Genomic DNA, 24,626 nt, shown 5'->3' on the forward strand with positions numbered 1-24,626 from the left:
GTGGCCACACTAACTATCAAAGGGCTGCGAGGGAAGGCCGTGCCTGCTCTGTGCTGGAGAAAAGCCCTTTTGTGCCAGAGATAAAAGGGAGATTGTTTGAGATTGGCTCATCCTGTTGGCTTATATCCCCTAATCTCCATAATGTGCCCATGCCGGGACTAACGTGGGAGCTGGCTGTCCTAGTGTTAGTCATGTCAGGTGGAAGCAGATCTCACCAGATCGCAGCAGCCAACCCCTGACTCTTATCACAGTTCTTAGGGAATTGGGGCTTCCTCTGGGGCCTGGCCATCTCTCACCTACTCAGAGTGCTAAGAAAACTAGAGGAGGGCTTGGATCAAAATGCTGGGCTTCACCTTTTCCCCTCCTTGGCACACTGCTCCTGAGCCAAGACCTCCTTCACTGGAGTGTTACAAGAGTTCCCTTCCGTGTCTGCTTCCTACTTGCCTACAAATAAGAGCCAGGTTTAGCTTCCCTGGCTCCCTATGGAGCACAGCCACGTGATGCCCCCAAGTCAGCCGGCCCTGCAGAGCAAACCAGATCAGACCTAAGCTCCTGAAAACATTTGGTGACAGTTGTGCCTTTTCCCATTAAAATTTCATTACAGTGGGGACCTGCTAACTCTGCAAAATTGCAGGGACAGCTTTCAAATGTTGCCAGCATCACACGTCTTCCTGTAACACAACTACGTTGCTGTTTCGCATGACACTTTCCTTCATCTCCCCAATAGCCTGGTGCCTGCTGTGGTCACATCTGCAGCGTGTGTCCAACATGCCCCTGCTGTACAATCTTACCTTTGTTTTGTTGTGTATATTTTTTCCCTTTTCACCACAGGTCATGCAGACTCTGCAATGATAACGCCTTGGGCAGTGACCTCACATGCTCTCACATGTTAAGCAGGATCAGGATAGGGATAGGATACAGAGGGACCTAGACAAATTAGAGGATTGGGCCAAAAGAAATCTGATGAGGTTCAACAAGGACAAGTGCAGAGTCCTGCACTTAGGACGGAAGAATCCCATGCACTGCTGCAGACTAGAGACCGAGTGGCTAGGAAGCAGTTCTGCGGAAAAGGACCTAGGGGTGACAGTGGACGAGAAGCTGGATATGAGTCAACTGTGTGCCCTTGTTGCCAAGAAGGCCAATGGCATTTTGGGCTGTATAAGTAGGGGCATTGCCAGCAGATCGAGGGACGTGATCATTCCCCTCTATTCAACATTGGTGAGGCCTCATCTGGAGTACTGTGTCCAGTTTTGGGCCCCACACTACAAGAAGGATGTGAAAAAATTGGAAAACATCCAGCGGAGGGCAACAAAAATGATTAGGGGGCTGGAGCACATGACTTATGAGGAGAGGCTGAGGGAGCTGGGATTGTTTAGTCTGCAGAAGAGAAGAATGAGGGGGGATTTGATAGCTGCTTTCAACTACCTGAAAGGGGGTTCCAAAGAGGATGGTTCTAGACTGTTCTCAATGGTAGCAGATGACAGAACGAGGAGTAATGGTCTCAAATTGCCATGGGGGAGGTTTAGGTTGGATATTAGGAAAAACTTTTTCACTAGGAGGGTGGTGAAACACTGGAATGCGTTACCGAGGGAGGTGGTGGAATCTCCTTCCTGAGAGGTTTTTAAGGTCAGGCTTGACAAAGCCCTGGCTGGGATGATTTAGTTGGGGATTGGTCCTGCTTTGAGGAGGGGGTGGGACTAGATGGCCTCCTGAGGTCTCTTCCAACCCGGATATTCCGTGATTCTGTGATCAGACCTGGTCAGCGTATGGGTGGGAGACGCTCGTGGACCTTGGCCGCCAGGGTGCTGCAGGAAGCTGTAGTGCTGTTTCCGTAGGTGACTCCAAGGCCCCAGTGAGGTGCTGCAGGAAGTGGGGTGGAGGGGCCGCTCTCCCGTCCCCGTCGCTGCTTTGATTCCAGTCCCCCAGCATGGTGCTAAGGACTCTCGTACTCTGGCCATCCTCGTGGATTGGATGTTAAATCAAGGTCCTTGTCACGTCTGATCACTAAAGATCCCATGGCCCTTTCCATAAGAGCAGTAATAAGTAACGAGAACTAGTAATGATAATAATTGGTCATTAATAAGGGGCTTAGCCCTGGTATCCTGGCCAAACACCAGCTTGAGTAGCTGCATTCTGCCTCTTTAAATCCCCCTCTCGAAGAGTCAAATGGACACAAGCTTCTTCCTCGCATTCCATCCTGAACTGTTGTGTAGACTGCTGTCCTGTCCATGCGTACTGCACAGTCTGTACTGATTCCTAGAGCCCTGCAAATCTGCGGCTGCCTGCTTGATATCTGCGGCTATCCGGGCACCATGTTTGCGGATGGCAGATCGGATGAGGATACACATTTTGTGTCGGCGCAGGGCTCTGCTGATTCCATGCACAGAACTTCCACTGTGTCCCATGATGTGGAGCAAAGAGAAAGGTACCCCGTTGCAGCTACTCGCTAGGCAAAGCTGCTGTTAAATGTCATTTACTTTTTGCAAATCCAAACAGAACCTGCCGGTCTGTCTCTACAGCCATTTTAAAAGAAATGTTCATGAAGTCAGTAACCCTCACCCCCATGTTAACTGAGCAGAGAAGGAGCCGTGGGTGGAGTGGACAGGCGGCACGGCTAGTTGCTGCTCAGTTAACACAGTTGCTTCAATGCACCCTGAATTAAAATGAAGCCGTGTGTCACACTTGTTAAATATTGGGAGAAGGGATGTTGGAAAGGGCACTTCGGACACAGGCACCAAGCTGAGGAAACAAACAGGATTTTATCAGGACCCGTGGGTTGTTGTCCTATCTCTGGAACGAAGCCAACTTTTGTCCTTAACTTCACCAACCAAATGTGAAGAAACCTGGGGAAGGAAGTTTCTCGTGGTAGCGAAATCTGATTTGGGAGATGGCACCATTTGGACTGCCACCTCTCTGGCAGTCACTGACGTGGCACCCTGCCCAGCAGGGATGTTCACAAGCACAAATACGACTGTCCTGACCTTTGCTTCCCACACTTATGTCATCCTATGGCAGGGGTTATCAATTATTTTTTTTGTCAAGGTCCAAATTTCTTGGTCAAGGCATAGTCAAGGTCCAGACTCCAGAGAGAATAATACAAAAATAAAACAATAGTGATCATAAGTAAATAAAAAGATGTTGTGGTCTGTTCAAAAGTGCCTGGGGCTCTGGATTTGGCCCACGGTCCGCCTATTGACTACCCCGGCCCTATGGCCTTTGGAGTCAGGGACTTCTAAAGACTGATTTCCAGAGGGGCTCAGTGCCTGCATTTCTCATGGACTTCAAGGGGAGTTGTGAAGGCTCAGTGCTCCTCCATTGCTGCGAGAGGGTTAAATCATGATGATCGTTAGGGACAGGAGAATTAGTCCTCATAAAATAAGCTATATATGCCCACCCAATCCATTGAGGACTACAGAGGTTTCTGTGTGGTTCATTGCTTGTGGGTAGCCAGGGTGGGTATGTTCACATGCGTATCACTGGTATGAAACCAAGCACAGAATGTATGCCACCCGTACACGCCTTCTGCTTGGAGAGCAGTTAGGCAATCACAATGCCTTAGTATGCCAAGACAGCTCAAGGTGCTCAAAGAGGAATCCACATGTCTAGCCTGCAATGCCAAGCAGCTAGCTGAAAGTGGGGAGAGAGCTTGGAGCTGGGGAGCAGAGCTGGGTGGGAAATGGTTTTCCCATCCCAGGAGGATTTTTGAGATTTGAAAAGTCTCCCCAGCCTAAACTGTGATGAAATCTCAAAATCTCAAAAATGTTTATTAACCAAAAAATCTGGAAAAAAACCCAAAATTTGGATCGGGTCAATTGAAACGTTTTGTTTTGATGTTGATCTGCTCCCCCTTACTCCCCCCCCCCAACTATGAATTAACTTAAATTTCTAAATGAAAAGTTGTTTTGAACCAAAATGGGATGTTTGGACAACTTTGAAATCCCCCCCCCCCAATCTTTTTCAGAACAGGAGAAGTCAAGGACCCTCAATCCCTTCTCGCAAACAGTTTTGGTTTCAAGAAACTGGCATTTTCCAATTAAAAAATATTTTCGCTGGAAATTTCCTGACCAGCTCTACCAGGGAGTCATTAGTTTAGATTTGCCAATGCAGGAATTTCTCAGGAATGACAAAGCAACTTCCAAAAAAAAAATTTTTTTTTAACAAAGTTTTTGGCTGAAGCATAGTGTTTCGAAGCAAAAGGAGGCTCCGATAATGGTACCAGTTGCTTCCAGCAGGTTGTTTTGCCCCTTTGCGCCCTCAGAGTTCCCAAAAAGCAAATTAACTATGATATCAATGAGTTAGGCTTAAACCTTTGATTTACGGTCCTCCTCTGCAGGGGAAATAAGGAACCTATTTATCCTTTCTAGGTTAGCTCATTTTTAATAGCATGCATGCAGTATTTGTGATAGAGGCAATGTCCTTCCAGATGAGCTCTCACACACATGCCCTGTATACAATATAAGAATATAAGAATGGCCATTTTGGGTCAGACCAAAGGTCCATCAAGCCCAGTATCCTGTCTTCCGACAGAGGCCAGTGCCGGGTGCCCCAGAGGGAATGAACAGAACAGGGAATCATCAAGTGATCCATCCCCTGTCGACCATTCCCAGCTTCTGGCAAACAGAGGCTAGGGACACCATCCCTGCCCATCCTGGCTAATAGCCATTGATGGACCTATCCTCCATGAACATATCTAGTTCTTTTTTGAACCCTGTTATAGTCTTGGCCTTCACAACATCCTCTGGCAAAGAGTTCCACATCTGCAAACCTGCCTCAGAGTTTTTAGAAGCCAGCACCAACCAACCAACAACAAGAAACTGCTGAGGGATTACATGAGGTGAAGGCTGGAAATCTGGTGGACCTTTCCCAATATTGTTTGTGCTGGCCCCTGACCACAATTCCTTCTACACACCCCACTCTGGCACTCACCCAACCACCCCCTTCCCCTTGGAAGAGCGAATGAAGAGGTAAGGAAGGAACTGGAGCCTGGTTTATTCCCACTTGTGCTTTCTTGCATGAGTTTGTGTCAGGCTTTCTTAAATGCCAAATGCAAAGATAAAAACAAGTGATGAGATCTCCAGGGAGAACAAAGGGGTTATTCACGGGGGACGAGTGAATCTCAGAATCACTGGGCCAGATACTCAGCTGGTGCTAACTGGGGTCACTGCACTGAAGTCAATATTGCTAAGCTGATTTACACCAACTGCAGATCAACCAGATTATTTGTATTCCTGTAGCCCCTAAAAGCCTTGACTGAGGTTGGACTCAGTTGTGGTAGACCCCCTGGAGACCAGGGTTTGGTCTGTGTTTGTACAGTGCCCAGCATAATGGGGTGTGGCCTCTAGACCGTACTGCGGTAGAAGCCGATTATCAAGCGCATCCACACTGGAGGGTTGGTCCTGGGAATGGGCGACAGGGGATGGATCACTTGATGATTCCCTGTTCTTTTCATTCCCTCTGGGGCACCTGGCATTGGCCACTGTTGGAAGGCAGGATACTGGGCTGGATGGACCTCTGGTCTGACCCAGGATGGCCGTTCTTATGCTTTAACTATGGCAGTGTGACTAAAGCAGTACCAGCTGCATGTGTAGACAAGCCCTCAGAAGGTGCCTCATGTTGGTATTGCTTATTCCCCTTTCTGTATCACCTGTTTCTGTCTGGGATGGGGGAAAAGCTACACGGCCACGGACACAGACACACACCTTTATACCGGCATAAACTGGATTCGCTCTAGAGCTTTTACTGGTATAACTATTTTGATTTTTTAAAAAAAATCATATCCCTAAGCAAAAGTGTGATAACAGTAAAACGTTCCAGTGTCCACTGGGCCTTCCTATCATAGATCCCATCTTGGCCCTACTTACCTCCTGCCTGAAAGGCTCACTGACTTCCAGACATGAGCTCCAGGTGGGAGGTAGAGCAGATGGGAAGACATTTGCTGAGTTGAGGAGAAAACCAGGTGCCAGAGTGGGCAGAGACAGGTGTGCACGTGCCCAGGAATCTGGGGGGAGTCTGCAGGGAAGTTGGCAGCTGAGGGTGTGTCACGACTCCTGCAGGCAGGAAGTAAGGACAGGTCAACAGCTGGAGAGCTGGGCTGGGGCATTTTGAGGGGAGTTGGTTACAGGAAAAGGTCACTGGGATTGTTGAGGACGGGAGAGATCAGCAGATGTGGGGAGAGTCTGGCTGCAGGCAAGAGCACTGTGTTTGTCTTCAGTGCAACAATTTGCTTGGCCAGGTTGAGAATTTTGAAGGGCTCCTGATTGGAGAAGACCTGAACTGAGTTGGGAAATTATTACCACATTCTATGTCTGAACAGCTACATCAGCGCTAGCAGTAAGAAGGGTCAGGTGAATCCCGTGACATGCAGAGTTCTGCAGAACTCTCAGGGCCAGATCCTGAACTGGTGTAAATCAGCATCTCTCTGCTGAAGTCAGGGGAGCTGCTCAGGATCTGGCCCTCACACTATTTTTGGGGGTTGTAAACCTTGTTCCAAGTTTGCAAACCTGTCTACGTTTTCCATGGGCACTCGGGCAACAAGGACAGGTGCAGTGCTAGCTGGGCAGCCAGACAAGACAGATGAGAGACACTCATCACCCCAGAAAGCCAGTCTGGCACAAAAGGGTACCTACCATTCTGCGTAGAGCTGGGCGGAGAACCAAAATTCTGTTTCATGGAGGGTTCTGAGATAGCGATGGATTTGGGGTTTTTTTCTGATTAGGGATGAAACCTGAACATTTCAAAGTTCTCTGCAAAAAGAACATTCCAGAATTTTTGAGTTTCTTTTTTGTTTAGGTCAATCAAAGCGTTTCATTTTGATGAAATCTAAACATTTTTCTTTTGTTTTTGACTTTTTTTTATATTTTATAATACAGAATATTAAAGAATGAAACATTTTGTTCCCAAAAATGGTCATTCAACACTGTCAGAACTTATTTCTCCTTTGTTTCTCTGACACAGAATTCTGGGGAAATACGTGATTTTGCAGGATGTTGATTTTGCCAGAACTGCAGTCTCAGATGGAAAATGGTTCTGTTGACGTTGTTCTCCCCAGCTATAATTCAGTGTACATCCTAAGCCAAAAGCACCCGGTTAAATTCCATGTCTATATGCTGAGCCAAAGGCATTACACCAAGGAAGAATTTAGTCCTCAGCAGTTGTTTTTCATTATACTTTTCCCACCTCCTCCTTTCTGGTCCTTCTTCCCTTCTCTCTCGGATCATCACCTCGTCTATATACACTTGTATTTCTCTCAGTCCGTCTCCTTCATCTTCCGCCTGGGTTTATTTCCTTCTTCCCCTCCCCCTGAGCAGGGCACCAGCCCAATATCCTCTGAGCTGAGGTTCTGAAAGGAGATGAGTTGCGTTTCCCCAGCGAACAGGTCTGGCTGTGGTTATCAAGGATTCCCTTCTGGGTGCAATGTATGAAAAATCACAGAACGTCCTCACCTCCACCTCCTCTCCTCATGCTTCTCACCTTCAACAATGGCTTCAAAAGCCCCCTTGAGAAGGAGGTTGGCCAGTGAGCTCATTCACAGCGAGCCATTTTCCTTTCACACTGATTGAAATGTTACTCCTCCAACTCCCCCTGAGCACAACTGGCTTCTCAGGGGCGGGCGTCTTGACAATGCGCTTGCACCTCCTGGAGGAAATGCAGACTGCTCCTCGGCTCGCTTTATGGACGTTCTAAAGCAACTGGAGGCAAAAGGCTCCATTTCCATACCTAGGCCTCTGCTCATTAGCTAAAGTGAAATAAATTCCTTTTATCTGCATACTTGTTTTCAAGGATAATAATGTCTTTTTGTCTGTGCCTCCTTTTACTGTTCCCAAGCTAGGGTAATTGCTGATCGTGGTTGAGTTAATACATATTTACAGCCATGTAAAGGTAGTGAAGGGCTCCTGTAGTTTTATTTGGGCCATTTTATTTAACCAGCTATAAAGTCATTAACAAGTTGTTCAGTGGTAGCTGTCCCTGGTATTTATCTAATCCCCACGTCTTGGGAGGAATTTAGGGCAGGCAGATGGCTCGGTGACGCCACCCTCCCGCACCGGAGACTCCCAAAATGGGAATGGAAGGGCTGGCAAGGGCCACACTGAGCACTCACTTGCCTTTCACACTATTTTTTTAAATTCAAAGACAAGGCAGATTTCTCCTGTGAAAGGGCCCAGTACTTAGCAGGAATTCGGCATCACTCCGTGGCCATGCTCCAAGGAACACATTGCTATGACAGCCCACACACGTGGCGGAAGTGGTGCTTTTGAAAGCACGGCCAGCGGACTAAGGCTGGTTACCTCCTGATTCAATGCTCGGCAGTAGCCAAACATCAGGCTAACCCCTCAAGAGCTGAGGCAAACAGGCTCAGCCCCAGCTGCGGGACGGGAAGGAGAGCGGTTCCAGGCAGCTGAGAGTCAAACAACATCCAGACCGGAACAAAGAGGAGGGACCCCAAGGCAGACTGGGACTTAGGCCTCGTCTGTGCTCTGGAGATAACCCATTCCGGTGCTGCCGCAGGCTCGTCTGACACAGCTACGGAAAACACAGCTCAGGGCAGTCCATCGTTCCTGGCCAAACTGCGTCTCAGCTGCATTGGGCCGTCCACGCTTGCTGCCACGCTGCATCACTGTCCGTGTGGCAAGGCATTTTGGGAAAGCCAGGGAAGCTCTCCCATACTGCCCCAGCCCCAGCGTGAATTCCGACAGGAAGAACTCTTCACCCTAGGGGGAAACGTTGAAAGGAAAAACCAGCTTTGGAAAGATTTCAGGCCCAGATTTCTGCAGTGCAGTCTCCAATCTGACCTACCCTCTTACCTAAAAATCAACCCTTCCTGCGCCTTGATACCAGTGCCTAAAAACTCTGAGTGAGATGGGGCAGAATTAGAGCCAGGCAGATAATTTATTACAGACATTATCTGATTAATTTTGCCTCGTTTTCCTGCCATCCCAACTCAGATTAGTTTCTGCAGATGATTCTTGGGCCCTAGCTGGTTTGCCCACAGTTTGTTACAAGTGTGTAAAATGCAAGCTGTTTTGATTGGACACGAAGCTCCCATGGCATGGTTCTGTGGCCTGGGACTAGGACAGTGTAGTGCTGAGAATCAGGTTTGCAGAGCAAAATCTGGCAGTCAGGAATCCCCAGGAATATTCTGCAATGTTCACTTTGACTTGGCTGTTATGGTGAATGCTCCCGATGGCAAACTCCCACTTGCTAGACTTGGGGCTCTTTGGATTCAGTTATTATGCTTTTTCCAGGTGTCCCAAATCACTGTGCAAAGAGTGTGTGCGCTGAGAGATTAGTATGTGTAATCGTGGGAAGGGGGGAAATCTCCTCTTCATAGAGTGGGCTAATTAACTCCCAGTTTAGATGCAGAATCATGATGAGCTATTGGCTGCAGGAATGTTATTCCCAAAGGGAAGCAAATACCTTGTCGGAGTGGTTAGCCCCATTCCCTGGCAGTGAATTCTCAGAGAAAATTCCACTCCATTCTCCTGCTGCTGGTTTCAGCTTAGCGTCTGTTCAACCTACTTCTCCTCTGCATGCATCTGAAAGAGCCATTCAGACAAAAGCTCCACATCTGAGTCTATTTGCCAAGTGTGCAGCTGGGTCAATTTGCAAAGACAAAGGAAAGCTCCTCTGTCAACAGGTCTTAGAGCTCAGGTAGCCTCAGTGAAGAGAGGGCAACAAGTCAAAGTACTTTCAGAAACTATCAAACCACACTTAAATCCCATCCAGCAGAAGAGGCTGGGGCAGCAGGAGGGATAAAGAGAAGCTCAGAGCAATGGCCTCGGCAGCAGGATTTGTAAGCCCACCAATTAGTGCTATTAAAAAAGATAATTAGATCTGCTCCATGGAAATGGAGGGAGGAGGCAAAATGCATTTTCCATTTAGTTTTATTTTAATGACTCTAAGTAGTGTCAGGAGATGCCAAAAATGCATTATTGAAAATATTAGTGGCTCTCTTGGAGGATGTGAGTTCATGGCAGTTCAAATGGGAGGTCGGGAAGGCAGCTCTTTATTACACCGGAGACTGTGTTTTTCTGCTCTCTATCATCAGCCAAATGATACGTTACAAGTAAAATAAATTGGAAGGGGTCAGATCGGGACAGGGAAATTCCACCTCCTGAACACCACCCTTCCCCACCTCCAGAAAGCTTTTATTTCCAGCAATTATTAACTTTATGGGACTGGCTTGTAGAATTTAATAGAAATGTGTAAGCTTTATAGATGCATCCTATCGAATTGCGTAGAGGATGATGTTCTTTGTGAGGATTCTGTAGGATGGACCAATCAAGCCTATAGATAGGATAGAATTCTACAGCGTTTTCACATGAGAGATTCAAGGGCAGAAGGAGGCGTTTCCTTAGAGACAACCCTTGTCTAAAGGAACAAGCACAGGGGTAGGAAACCAGAGCTTCTCAATTCTCTTCCCACCTCTCTCACTTACTGACCTTACAAACACTGTGCATTTTATAACTGTTATGCAGCTAGGGATTGACTGCCCCAGTCAAGTCAAAGGGAGTTTGCCATTCCTTTCAGTGGGAGCGGGGTCAGGCCCTTAAGACTCACATTACCCCTGTGAAGTAGGTAAATATAAGAAAGGACGATGACATGATAGATGCCAGGAGCAATTCCAGAATCTTTACCATCTCAGTAAGAATTGGCAAGATAACAGTAATTAATGTGTGTAAACCACTGAATACAGATTGACCTTCTCCCCATTACCCATAGCTTATCACCTGGCTATGTACGTCAGTGATTTCCATAACCACCACGTGCTGTGGGGCCATCATAGGCTTCTTACGGATGCCCAAGTACCAGGGGACAAGTTTATGAAGCACAAAGTGCTCAGAGAGCTCTGACAAATAGCTCTCTCCTCACATCCTCTGCCCATCACTGTCTTTCACTGTCGAGGAGGTAGGCAAGGCCCTCTCACTCAGGAAAGCAAGAAAAGTCATAGGGCCTGATGGCATCTTTCCAGAATTTCTTAAAAACTTTGGAGCCAACGGATGGAAATGACTGGCAGCACTGTTCTCTAACAGCCATTCCTCCTGGTTCTTCCCAAGGATCTGGTGTGAGGCTATGGTCATTGTCAAGCCTGGGAAGCCAACCGGTAATTCCCCACCATATTGGCCCGTATCATTCCTCTGAACATCATCACGCAAGCTCATGGAGAGATATATTACTGTCAAGGATCATGCCGCCTGTAGGAGTAATGTTATGGAGTGAACAAGCCAACCAGGCTGCCACTGCACTCATAAACTTAACAACACACTGAGGCAGGATTCCAGGGAAACCTCAGGCCTGGGGCAGCCTTCATCAACTTATCTGCTGCCTATGACACTGTATGGAGGAACAACCTTCTCCTGAAAGCCAGCAATATTATCCCACCCAATGCAATGATGACATTCTTCCGAGACATTCTGACCAATCTTAGCTTTCACATTTTCCTTGGTGACCAGGGCAGCAGGCCACACACTCTCAGCGCTGGCCTACCACAGAGCAATCCTGTGTAATATCCACCCTAGAAGCAATCCTGTGTAATATGCACCCTAGCAACCTTCCTCGAACATCACCATGGAAATTTGGCTATGCTGGTGACGTTTCTCTGACTGTACAGGCACAGGATTTATCTATTATAGAACAAATCCTAACCAAGGACCTTAGAACCATGGAGGAATATTTCTTATACTGGTATCCAAAACCACGCCCCCCCGCCACGGCTGTGGCGTCAACATTCCATCCAAACAATCGAAAGGCTAGGGCAGAAACTCATGTGAACTCCTGTGGTCAGAAGATAAGACATGATCCTAGCCCCAAATATCTTGGTTTGATATTCGACGTACACCTCACATACCACTGGCACCTGACAAATATCCACAACGAAATAATATATCTGTAAATCTCATCCAGAAACGGACAGGAAAGACCTGGAGGACTGATGCAAAAACTCTGCAGATCTCCTCACTGGTCTTTGTCTACTCCACAGCAGAATACTGCTTTGTGTCTGGACACACAGTTCCCACACAGGGCTTGCTGACTCTCAACACCACCATGCAGATCATTACAGGCACAGTAAAACCAATGCCACAAATGTGGTTTTCCATACTGGTGCCCATCCATGCACTCCAAATCCACCATGACGTGAGACTCCTTTGGAAGTTCCATTGTATTCAACGGAACAAGGATCTTCCAGTACAGGAAGACCTAAATAATATATCGAGATTCTGACTCAAATCTAGAAAACCGTTTTGGCTTGCAGTGTGAGAGCCCAAACACCCAGGGTTCTCCCCCAGAGGTCAATGGTGAGCAAGATGCAAGGATGCCAACATTCCAAACACACACTTCCTCAAGGACTCAACCAAATTTTAAAGAATCCTTATTGTGGTTACAGGGACAAACCATCCCGATGTGTAGAAAGAATAGTAAATATAGCAGGTGACCAGCTTGGCTTAACAGTGAAATCCTTGCTGATCTTAAACACAAAAAAGAGGCTTACAAGAAGTGGAAGATTGGACAAATGACCAGGGATGAGTATATAAATATTGCTCAGGCATGTCAGAATGAAATCAGGAAGGCTAAATGACACCTGCAGTTGCAGCTAGCGAGGGATGTTAAGAGTAACAAGAAGGGGTTCTTCACAGGTATGTTGGCAACAAGAAAAAAGCCAAGGAACTTGTGGGCCCCTTAGTGAATGAGGGAGGCAACCTAGTGACAGAGGATGTGGAAAAAGCTAATGTACTCAATGCTTTTTTTGCCTCTGTCTTCACAAACAAGGTCAGCTCCCAGACTGCTGCGCTGGGCAACACAGCATGGGGAGGAGGTGGCCAGCCTTCTGTGAAGGAAGAAGTGGTTCGGGACTATTTAGAAAAACTGGACGCACACAAGTCCATGGGGCCAGATGCGTTGCATCCGAGAGCGCTAAAGGAGTTGGCGGCTGTGATTGCAGAGCAATTGGCCATTATCTTTGAAAACTCATGGCGATCGGGGGAAGTCCCGGACGACTGGAAAAAGGCTAATGTAGTGCCAATCTTTAAAAAAGGGAAGGAGGAGGATCCTGGGAACTACAGGCCAGTCAGCCTCACCTCAGTCCCCGGAAAAATCATGGAGCAGGTCCTCAAGGAATCAATTCTGAAGCACGCAGAGGAGAGGAAAGTGATCAGGAACAGTCAGCATGGATTCACCAAGGGAAAATCATGCCTGACTAACCTAATTGCCTTCTATGATGAGATAACTAGTTCTGTGGATGAAGGGAAAGCAGTGGACGTGTTATTCCTCGACTTTAGCAAAGCTTTTGACACAATCTCCCACAGTATTCTTGTCAGCAAGTTAAAGAAGTATGGGCTGGATGGATGCACTACAAGGTGGGTAGAAAGTTGGCTAGATTGTCGGGCTCAACAGGTAGTGATCAATGGCTCCATGTCTAGTTGGCAGCCGGTATCTAGCGGAGTGCCACAAGGGTTGTTCCTGGGGCCGGTTTTGTTCAATATCTTCATTACTGATCTGGAGGATGGCGTGGATTGCACCCTCAGCAAGTTTGTGGATGACACTAAACTGGGAGGAGTGGTAGATACGCTGTAGGGTAGGGATAGGATACAGAGGGCCCTAGACAAATTGGAGGATTGGGCCAAAAGAAATCTGATGAGGTTCAACAAGGACAAGTGCAGAGTCCTGCACTTAGGATGGAAGAACCCAATGCACCGCTACAGACTAGGGACCGAATGGCTAGGCAGCAGTTCTGCAGAGAAGGACCTAGGGGTGACAGTGGACGAGAAGCTGGATATGAGTCAACAGTGTGCCCTTGTTGCCAAGAAGGCCAATGGCATTGTAGGGTGTATCTGTAGGGGCATAGCCAGCAGATCGAGGGACGTGATCGTTCCCCTCTATTCGACATTGGTGAGGCCTCATCTGGAGTACTGTGTCCAGTTTTGGGCCCCACACTACAAGAAGGATGTGGAGAAATTGGAGAGAGTCCAGCGAAGGGCAACAAAAATGATTAGGGGGCTGGAGCACATGACTTATGAGGAGAGGTTGAGGGAACTGGGATTGTTTAGTCTGCAGAAGAGAAGAATGAGGGGGGATTTGATAGCTGCTTTTAACTACCTGAAAGGTGGATCCAAAGAGGATGGATCTAGACTATTCTCAGTAATAGCAGATGACAGAACAAGGAGTAATGGTCTCAAGTTGCAGTGGGGGAGGTTTAGGTTGGATATTAGGAAAAACTTTTTCACTAGGAGGGTGGTGAAACACTGGAATGCGTTACCTAGGGAGGTGGTGGAATCTCCTTCCTTGGAAGTTTTTAAGGTCAGGCTTGACAAAGCCCTGGCTGGGATGATTTAGTAGGGATTGGTCCTGCTCTGGGCAGGGGGTTGGACTAGATGACCTCCAGAGGTCCCTTTCAACTCTGATATTCTATGATTCTATGAAATAACCCAGAGGTTTTCATTCCCACAGAAAACATGGTCCGCTTTGATTCACATCCGCACGTCACGTGGCAGGTGCGCCTGCCTTCTCCATAAAAGGGGCCTGTGACACAGTCCTGTTTGTGACTGCAGAAATGGACTTCGAATTATGGAACACCTCATTGATCAATGTCCCAAACAATCAAAACCCAATGGTATCTCTGCCATCCACTGCAGGTCATCTGAAGTAATTAACTGGATTGCCCATCGAGACTGGAACATTTAACATGGCTATTTCTAATACAAAAAAGGAAGAAGAAAAAAAACAAACTATCTTCAGTTTCTACAGGAGGAAGCGGAGTCTCAGTCAAGCTAGGACCAACGTTTTCAAAAGAAGGAGAATCAATGTTTTCTGACTCCTGGTTTGGATTGATGCAGAGTATCTATATAATTCTATACGCTGGTTTAAGAACTCCATAGACAGGATCTCATTCTCTCTTAAATTCTATAGGTGTTTAAAGTCATTGCTACAGAACCCTCTTTGTTTCATACTTTTTAAATTCTACGGACTTTTTCCACAAGGGAATTTAACAAGATCTTGGTCTTGCTGATGTATTTATAAAGTTTTCTGTGTGCTTAATAGTGCCACCAACATTTGAAATTAGTGTAAAAACTGAACATCTGAATCCGCGGGCACCCTCAGCCTTCAAAGCTTTGGGCTGAGAAAAGAAAATAAAGGAAAATTTGAATGTGTGAAACTATTGCAACTTTGAGGATTTCTAAACTTCTGAATCACTTTCCTTGAAACTTGGCTTGTGACTTAGATATCAAAAGATTCTCAAAACAATCTATGTTTGAGCAAAACCTATGGTATGAGCAAAACAGACTGGGTTTGAACATTGTAAAGTTATGCTTGGGCAAAATTCCTTTCAGGAAAAAATGGGTATGGGTTTTTTGTGTGTTCGAGTTTTTACAAAGGAAAACACACACAGAACTCAGAAACAGCTAAAAAGATTTTGCTGAAATTGCATAAAAAATTGCCTCTGGGCAGAGACCAGAAAACAACATATTTGGATGAAATTTGGATATTTTGTGTTAGATAAGCATTCACAAATTGAAACAACAAAAACTACTATTCTAGCCATCAGGCATGTCTAGTAAAGACATACAATTCAAACATATTCTAAGTTTGGAGAGGCAGAGCAAAGATTTGGGGAAGGTGAAATACGAATAAGGGAAAACAAGTAACGTTAAAATTTTTTAAATTTCATTAAATTTGATCCAAAATAAAATTCTGTCTAGCCCCTTTCTTCTTTCTTACATGTACTGTCAGGACGCAGATGTATAAATATATGATGTTCTTACCAAATGCCATATTTTTTCTTTTAAAGTTAATCATATTTATTTTTATACCTGTCTAGCAATATAGCACGTGTAACACTAATATATACAATCATACCATACATATGTATTTTATACATAATGTACATTTTTATTTTCAGATAATAAATCACATGTATAAAACTTATTAATCATTTAAACAGCCCCCTTATAATACCGCTGGAAAGATTTTCCGACTCAAACACCTTTTAAGCTGCAATGACATCATGTCTGTCAGGACATTGTTATATAATGAAGATTGTAAGATATTTTCCCCTATAAAATCACTGCAATAAAGTTTGTTGTTATAGTCATTAAATTCAAGTTTTCTCCTCTTACCTTTTCCCCACTCTGGAGCCATCCATCATCAGGTTGAAAAAACCCACTCTTGCCAAGGTGAAATAGTTCGGGTCCAATCATGAAGTCTCCACCCTGGCAAAATGCCCATCAAGTTCAGCTGGAGTTATGTACAAGTCCTTTCTAAGTAATCTTTTAGGGGCCTTGACCTCACCTAAGCTGTAAGAACTAGCAGGGAGAGCAGGAGGAAGAAGTAGTTCCAAGCTGCATCTCGGATCTTGAACCTGAAAAAGAAAAAGGTTTCATCTCATGGAAGTGAACACCTTACCAGGAGCCACACTGACAGCCTTTGTGCATGCAACACCCCGTACCGCACCGTACCTCCAAGGAAGACAAGGTAGAGAAAGCTTCACTCTCTCAGAGCAATAGCATCAATGGACGTTTTGCCTGCATGAGAGTGTCAGGGCTTGGTCAGGATTGGGACCCCTACAAGGAGCTACTGTTTATGAACTTTTGATACAAGTAGACAGCAGATGCTAACGGTTGGACAGTGGAAACCTCTGGCCTACAGAAACAAAGACCAAAAAACTCAGGGCATTCAGAAAGTGCCCATTTCATTCTAAGAGCTTGGAGCAGAGCTTCTCCAAAATAGCTGTGCCCTGTGCTGAGAAATTCGGGGTATCCTTGCATGGCATTCAGCATCAGTAGTCCCATCTCCTACAAACTACACTTCCTAGCAGGGCACAGCAGCCTGAGAAATAACTCTTGAAAATTGGAAGTGGAACCACTAACAGGGTTCAAAAAAGAACTAGATAAGTTCATGGAGGATAGGTCCATCAATGGCTGTTAGCCAGGATGGGCAGGGATGGTGTCCCTAGCCTCTGTTTGCCAGAAGCTGGGAATGGGCGACAGGGGATGGATCACTCGATGATTCCCTGTTCTGTTCATTCCCTCTGGGGCACCTGGCATTAGCTACTGTCGGAAGGCAGGATACTGGGCTGGATGGACCTTTGGTCTGGCCGTTCTTATGTGTCATGAATGAAAACGCAGATGCTCACTGTGCCGCTGCATCTTTCTGACAAGCCTGAATAGCAATCAAAATTATTTCCTCCATCTGTGCATGAGCCCAGATTCTGCCCTCCATTATACCACTGTAGATGCAGAATACCCCCACGGACTCCTATGGGGTTGGTCCAGCTTCATGCTAGGACCAAAAACTGTGAGCAGAATTTCAAGCAATGTATGCTTTCCAATCACCTGAGGAGTAGCTGAGCCAGTTCTCATCGCAACAGTTCCATCTCCATGTGACAAAGGCCAGGATGATTGTCCTAGACATGGTGATAATGAAAATAATAAGCAACAACAACAACAAGAGCCTAATTCCCAAAGTTGCTTGTCAACGGCAAGTGGAGCAATGCTGTCTTGGCATCTGCTGCTGCTGGGACATCCAGGTGCAGCCAAGGGTCTAGTATGTTCCTGTAGGTGTTTGCACACCCCAGGAGCAAATGGCAGGTGTCCTTCTACCAAGGGAGGCTTAATTCATCTCAGCTAATTTTAGCAGTTGCTCTCCCAAATCTACAGGTATCACAGCAGCCTTGTCTGGACTGAGCCTCAGCCAGCTAGGCCCCAGCCAAGCCCCAGTTTAATTCAGACACTAGGAAAATTGCTTAGCTGGGCCAGCAGGTTCATGGAGCTGGGTGTCTTCAGCGAACTCATCATGGCAATCGCAGAAGAGGGGAGAAAGGAAAGATCCTTCCAACTCCGAGAGAGCCCTCAGGCTGGACATTTCCCCTGGGATCTGTCCACTGAAAGGCGTAAAGCTACCCCAAGGTGAGCCTTCCCAGCTAGGGACAGCCAATCCAGTTTGTCCAGATCATTTTGAATTTTAATCCTATCCTCCAAAGCACTTGCAACCCCTCCCAGCTTGGTATTGTCCGCAAACTTTATAAGTGTGCTCTCTATGCCATTATCTAAATCACTGATGAAGATATGAAGCATTAGGGCTTGCATCATACATGGACATGAACCCTGGAACTTTGGGAGAAGGTTACATCTGAGTCCAAGTTCCATAGCTGATCCTTATCTCTGCAACTGGCTGACCCAAAGCCAAAGCTCTGAACTTCCCCAGTGTTTGGGGCTCAGAACCAGATTTTGTGGCTTGGGCCCACAGGTTCCTGCACAAGCCAAACATGCAGCCTTATTTCAGAGTTGGCCAAGCTTGGCATCTGTCCAACAGTCACTTTGGGGTGAGAGACAGTTAGTTCTCTCACTCACTTTGGGGTGAGACACAAAGTTCTCTCCCCATTTCTCCCATGTCAAACAGTTAACTTTGCTGAAAAGTGAACTTCACAAGCTTGCTGGGTTTGTCCTTTGTTTGGGCAGGAGGGGGCCAGGGAAGGGGGATGGAAATGGTTTGAATTTTTGACTTACAATTGTCCTTCCAAATTAACACACAAAGTCTATGGCAGGCCCTGGCTTACCCCAGCTGCAGAGTCGCCAGTAGCTTTGTTTCTCAAAGATCCCCTCACTGACATGAAGCCAATTAACAGAGAGACAAACGCACCTGCCTGAGTCTAATTACAGCCCATCTAAGGCTCACTCAGAGATTAGGACCCCACAGGGGCGCCACTCTCTTCCCCACAGGCCAATTCTAATGATGGGATTATCCCAGCAGGCGCTGTTTGGGGACATTATCACCTCTTGTTTAGTCACAGAGGATTCCTGGGTTTCTTCTTACCCTGATTTTCTTACCCTCACTAAAACTGATGCACTTTCCAACCCAGAGAGAAAAGAACACAGTACTTACTGCACACGGAACAATTAAGCTATTAAGCTAACTTGGTTGATGAGTTCAGTTTTCTCCCTAATACATTTCTAACGACTTCATCCAATAAATCCAAAGTGCCAGCAACTGGGGGAGAATGCTTGTCACCATAATGTAAAGACGAGTGATTTATGTTTCTGGAGAGGACACAGACAACCTTGGGTGATTTATTAGTATCATTCATTATATCGCCCATCTCTTTAATTATTTGCTCTACAGGGAGCCACAGAAATGCTCGTAAAGGTGGCTGGTTATCAAGTCCAGATACTTACTGTTAGGCTTGGAATGATTTTTCCCCCTCCTATCTGCAGCTTCAGTGTTCTTGAAGGAAGCTCCAGTTTGACTTGCTTATGTTGGACCTGCTTCACCAAATGACATTGAGTGAGTATGCAGACTCGAAGCCACAGAAGTTCTGACAAGGTTAAATCCAAAAATCTGGATGCCCATCTATCCATCGGTTTTTATACAGCATGCGTCACCATGGCTACCTAGCACTTGTTATCTTATTGGATCCAAATCTCTGAAACGCCTCAGGCTCTTGTCCATCGCTGATAATGATGCTTTCCAGTGGGAACAGACAGCAAGAATTACAGTGGGGATGACAGCACGAACAACCTTTCTATCAAGGTTTGCCCAGGGTGTCAGCACACACACAGAAGTTTGGGAGCCAGCTTGCTAGCAGCCGTAGGGCCAGGCATGAAAGCAGTTTCTAGCATGTCTGCCCCAAGGGGACAGCACAACCACGAACTGATGAGGAAGATGGAGCATAGTAATACAAATCATCATTTGTACAATACAATACAGTACAATCCAATCCAACACAACACAATAACCATTGAAGAAAATGGGGGAAGGAGGGAAACGCCAATAGCTAAGAAATGGACAATGAATGTGATCCTTCCCAGAGGGGATAGAAAGGCAAAAATGACACACCTGAATCAGTCCATCCCTAGGGTAAGGGCGTCCCACACATTCCTCTTGGAGAATGATTCAGGCTGGGGTTTTCAAAGGAGCCCATGGGAATTAGGCACTCAGACCCCCCAGTCTAAGCACTCCTGAATTTCTGGGAAAGTTCACATCCAAATGCTGCTTCTGGACCTCTATGTCTATAAGGGCCAGGGGCAAAACCCCAGATATAAGGCACCCACTGGCCTTTACAGTTTGGACCCATTTCTAGCTGAACACACGTTACATGCCTGTCCAACAGTTACTAATCAGGGGATGGGCAGACCAGTTTGGAGAAAATAGGATCCCACCTGAACATTTGTCCTAAATTCAGATCAACCCTTTCTGGAGGTTTGAGAAAGATAATTCTGCCCAACCTCTGAACTTCTAGTTCCCAGCCAGGCCTGGAAGGACAATCATTGGAATATCACAAGTAAAGCTCTCCTCTACTCTTTCCAGGTGGCTCCCATGGCAGGTATGGCTGGAAATTAAGCATTCTTCTGAGATTTCCTGCCTGGATTTGCAGGGCTACAAGGTTTGGAAAAGCTCCGAAGAAACTTCCAAAGGTTCAATACTTGAACTGAACTCAAATTCCAAACTTCCCGAGGCTCACCAATTCCTCTAGTAAAATGAATGAAAACTACCTACAACGCACCTGTTACAGCTGCCAAACTCTGGATTCCTTTAACTCGAGGGTGTATGTGTGACACTCTGTACCGCAAAGCAGCACCTTGGAACCCTCATATTCACCAGGGGGATACGATTACGATATATCTCGTACAAAGCATACCCTATGAAGCATCATTTTAAAAATCTTGATCTGTTGAACATTAATATCCTGTTGGATTGTATGTACTGTCCTTGTATGTGAAGTTGTGAAGTATTGCTAGATGTGCTACTGAAATACGTCATGAGGTTGGGAACACCCACAACCAGCCTTTCAGATTCAAAAAAGGAATAACCATCAGTAGCCAGACAGCATTAATGGCTCATCAGGAAATGAATCGACTATCCCAGAGGCTCCTTAGAGAAGGCCTGTGGGGACTGCCTGATTCCCTCATAACAGCAAGGATCTTTCCAGCAAACTGGAAGAAAATATAAAGAAGGGGAAATGACATCATCACCTGGCCCTTCTCCTGTCTCCCCATCTCAACACCTGGAAGAAGGTCTGGAAGAAAAAGACTTTGAACTGAAGTCCAGCCTGTGTATTGAGGAACTGTAACCTGCTTGTACCATCTGTCAGGGTGAGAAAAGCTGTATGATTCAACTCTTGCTTAGACTGAAAATGTAGGACTTAGAATGCATGTTTCTATTTTTATTTCTTAAGGTAACTAGCTTTGACTTTTATGCCTAGCACTTATAATCCTTTAAAATCTATCTTTCTGTAGTTAATAAACTTATTTTAATGTTTTATCCTTATCAGTGTGTTTGTCTAAAGCGCTTGGTAAATCTGCTCAGATTACAAAGGCTGGGTCTTAACCCCTTTCCTGTGAAGAAGTGGCAAACTAAGTAATGCACTTACACCGGCCAGGCTTCTGACCAGTGCAAGATTGTACAGTCCTGGGGTGCAAGACGAGGGAGCTGGGGGGAATTGGCTGGAGCCTCCCTATTGATGGTTCACGAGTGGCTGGGAGATCATTCATGGAACTCAGCTGGGTGTGTCCCTGCCTGGGGATGTCTGTGTAAGTACAGGGCCTGCCAGAGTTTTGTGGCTTGACTCAGCATCAGTGTGTGAGAGGGACACCCCTGATTGGTGGGACAGAGGGCTCAGTGGTCCCACAGTTCAGGTTACACCCTGGGGATCCTGTCACCAGGGGGAAATCCAATTGTGAAATGAGCGAAAGGAAATTAGAAGCAGTTTGAGGGTCAAGAGTGTATCAAAGAGCTGCTGAAAATTCTAGGTTGCTTGAGAAACTGACAGTACAAGTGGAACTGCTAGAGCAGGGCGTGGCTGTAGGATTGCCACCTGACTATGCAAAGGACACCGCCTCATCGGGCTGTTCTTCCTCTTTCCTGCACCATCAGTGCTGTAGCAAGAAATCTGGAGGCCCACTGTGAGAGGACCTATGGGGGGCCCCCTTTCCATTAGTAATAGTCCATTCCCAATTTAATCAAAGTATGCAAATAATAACCTATAGAAATCCACACCTAGTAAACTGGCTGCAAATACCTTTAAAGCTAAACACAAACATAAATAAAATGTCTGTTGCATTTTACTCGTCAGTGGCTAACTACTGAAAAAAGTATAAGGAGTTTTTTCTTGCCTGAGTAATGGAATGCTCTGTTGACAAATTCTTTTATCACGACTTGAAAGTCCAGCGTCTTGCAATTGTCAATGTCTATGGACACTGCAGCCCATCCTATCAAATGTTCTTGAGACTTGGTCAACCTCAAATAATAAGTTTTTATTAACTTAAACTTTGAGCAACTTCTTTCTGTAGGCACCACAGAGACTGGAGTTGTGAGAAGCACTTGCAGAGCAATACACATGTTTGGGTTCACTGTGGACAAACTGCTCCTGGAAATGAACTGAAGTGTCTCAACTGCATCTGCAGGCTTCAGCAAAACACCAGAAGGATTCTTGAGTTCATGTGCCAGGTCATGCCTGTTTACATGCACGATATTGACATCAGAACTCGTCAGAGCCCATTCCAGGTTACCGAACACATTTTCCAGTTCACTCGTCGGAAAAAAGTTTGCAGTGTTTTTCACATTGCGCAGGAATCCAAACTTGTTCTCATGCTCTCATGAGAATTCAGAATGTTCTGCCAGCTTCATGAGAGCAGTGTCCATAGCAATATTGATGAAGTCCATCAATGGCTACTAGCCAGGATGGACAGGGATGGTGTCCCTAGCCTCTTTTGCCAGAAGCTGGGAGTGGGTGACCAGGGATGGATCACTTGATGATTCCCTGTTCTGTTCACCCCCTCTGGGGCACCTGGCACTGGCCACTGTCGGAAGGCAGGATACTGGGCTGGACGGACCTTTGGTCTGACCCAGTCTGGCCGCTCTTATCTTGTCAAATTTAAATCTCTTTTCTGCGTCTCCAATGATTTGAACCTCTGCTTTGTTGCAGAACAGTTTCTTCTTTCTGCGGACTCATGTTTCAGCTAGCTCCACAGGCCCTGACATTTCCTTTGTGATCCGTTTAGCAATTAAAGTCTCTTCAAATCTATTTTTATGATAATTCTGTATTTGTCTGAATAACTTCAATTAATTTGCTATCATCAAGACCAAGCACTAAGCTCTGCATTTTTTTGCTTACTATATGAATTTTAAACAGTAAGTTCTGCCAAGCCACAAGTGAGATGATGAACTGAAATGAGGAGAGATCATCTGCCAGTGATCCAGCTTCTGCATGCTATTATCTTTTGTTGTTTCTCTCAATTTCAACAGAGCTGACTGCACACTTCGTGTCTGAAACCGCCAGACTTTGACACTTTCCAGTTTGCTCTCCTATCTTGTCTCCAAGTGAGGCTTTAATGTTATTTTCACACAGGATTTCAAAACCATCCACTTACTTGTTGAAGCTGTAAATATAGTGTATATTTGTTGAAGAACACCAAGAAAAGTTTTTGGCCAGTTTGAGGAATTTGCTGTGTCACTCAACACTAGATTTAAGGAATGTCATCTGCAAGGAACAAAAAATGCCTTTTTGTTCTTTTGAATTAAACAAGCTTGCACACCTTGATGCCGTCCTCTCATGTTAGCTCCATTTTCATATCTCTGTCTCCTGCTATTATCAAATGTCATACCATGTCTGGATAGCACCTCATCTGACAAAGCCTGTCTGGAAATTTCCTGCATATTCAGAAATGATAGGAAATGCTCTTCAGTGATGACTTCTGTCTCTTGGATCTTAATGTATCTCAAATTGACAGACATTTGTTTCTTGTAACCGATATCGGATGTGCAATCCAAAATAATGGAGTAATAGTTCCTCTTGGTTTTGCTGTTAATAACTCTACCTGTTACCTTTTGAGATAACTTCAAAATGACATAATTTTATATAGTAGGGCTAAAGTGATGGTGTCTTTCTTCTCCAGAGAAGAACTGACATAACATGTTCCTTCACCACAGACTCAAATTTAGCCAGTAACTCAACTTGGCCTACAAAGTTTAAATTTCCACACTCGTTAAGTGTTTCCATGGACCCATGAAAACGTGGGTTCTGTTCAATTAAGTGAAGAGCAGTGGCCACAACTGTTTCGAACACACCTCACAAGTGTTGTCTCTCAGTTTCAAGCAATGATTGTGAAGTCTGGTCAATTGCAGATTCAGATTTCAGACCTATTTCCAATTTGCTCCATTTCACCATATTTCGGATGTGAACATGCCTTTTCTCATGAGTTCTGAGAGTTCTGTGGATATACTGCCATTCCCCAAACCCACACCGATGAGACTATGGCTACCAACACTAAATCATTTGCAACAAAAACACAACACTGCATCCATTTTCCCAGAACATATGAGCCAGTGTAGTTGTACAGTTTCTCCATTTTTCAGTTTTCTTACATAATTTTCTTCTTCTGTTGTGACTTGGAAAACTTTTACCTTTAATTTGCAATGGTCTGTATTTCTCTAAGATTATTCTTGTTTTGTCATCTATGAGTTTGGGCCATGCTGAAGGATCACGGATGTTAAAAAGGGACACCGGAATTAGTAGAATGTCTCCTGAGCTGTGGCTGTTCTCTTCAAAGTGCAGTGATATTACAGCAGAACTGTCAGACAATGTTTCTTGCTCCTGATTTCTTCATGCAAGTTTAAGCGTTTTTCTTGATCAGTTTCCT

This window comes from Eretmochelys imbricata, chromosome 9 (assembly GCF_965152235.1).
Source record: "Eretmochelys imbricata isolate rEreImb1 chromosome 9, rEreImb1.hap1, whole genome shotgun sequence".
NCBI lineage: Eukaryota > Metazoa > Chordata > Testudines > Cheloniidae > Eretmochelys > Eretmochelys imbricata.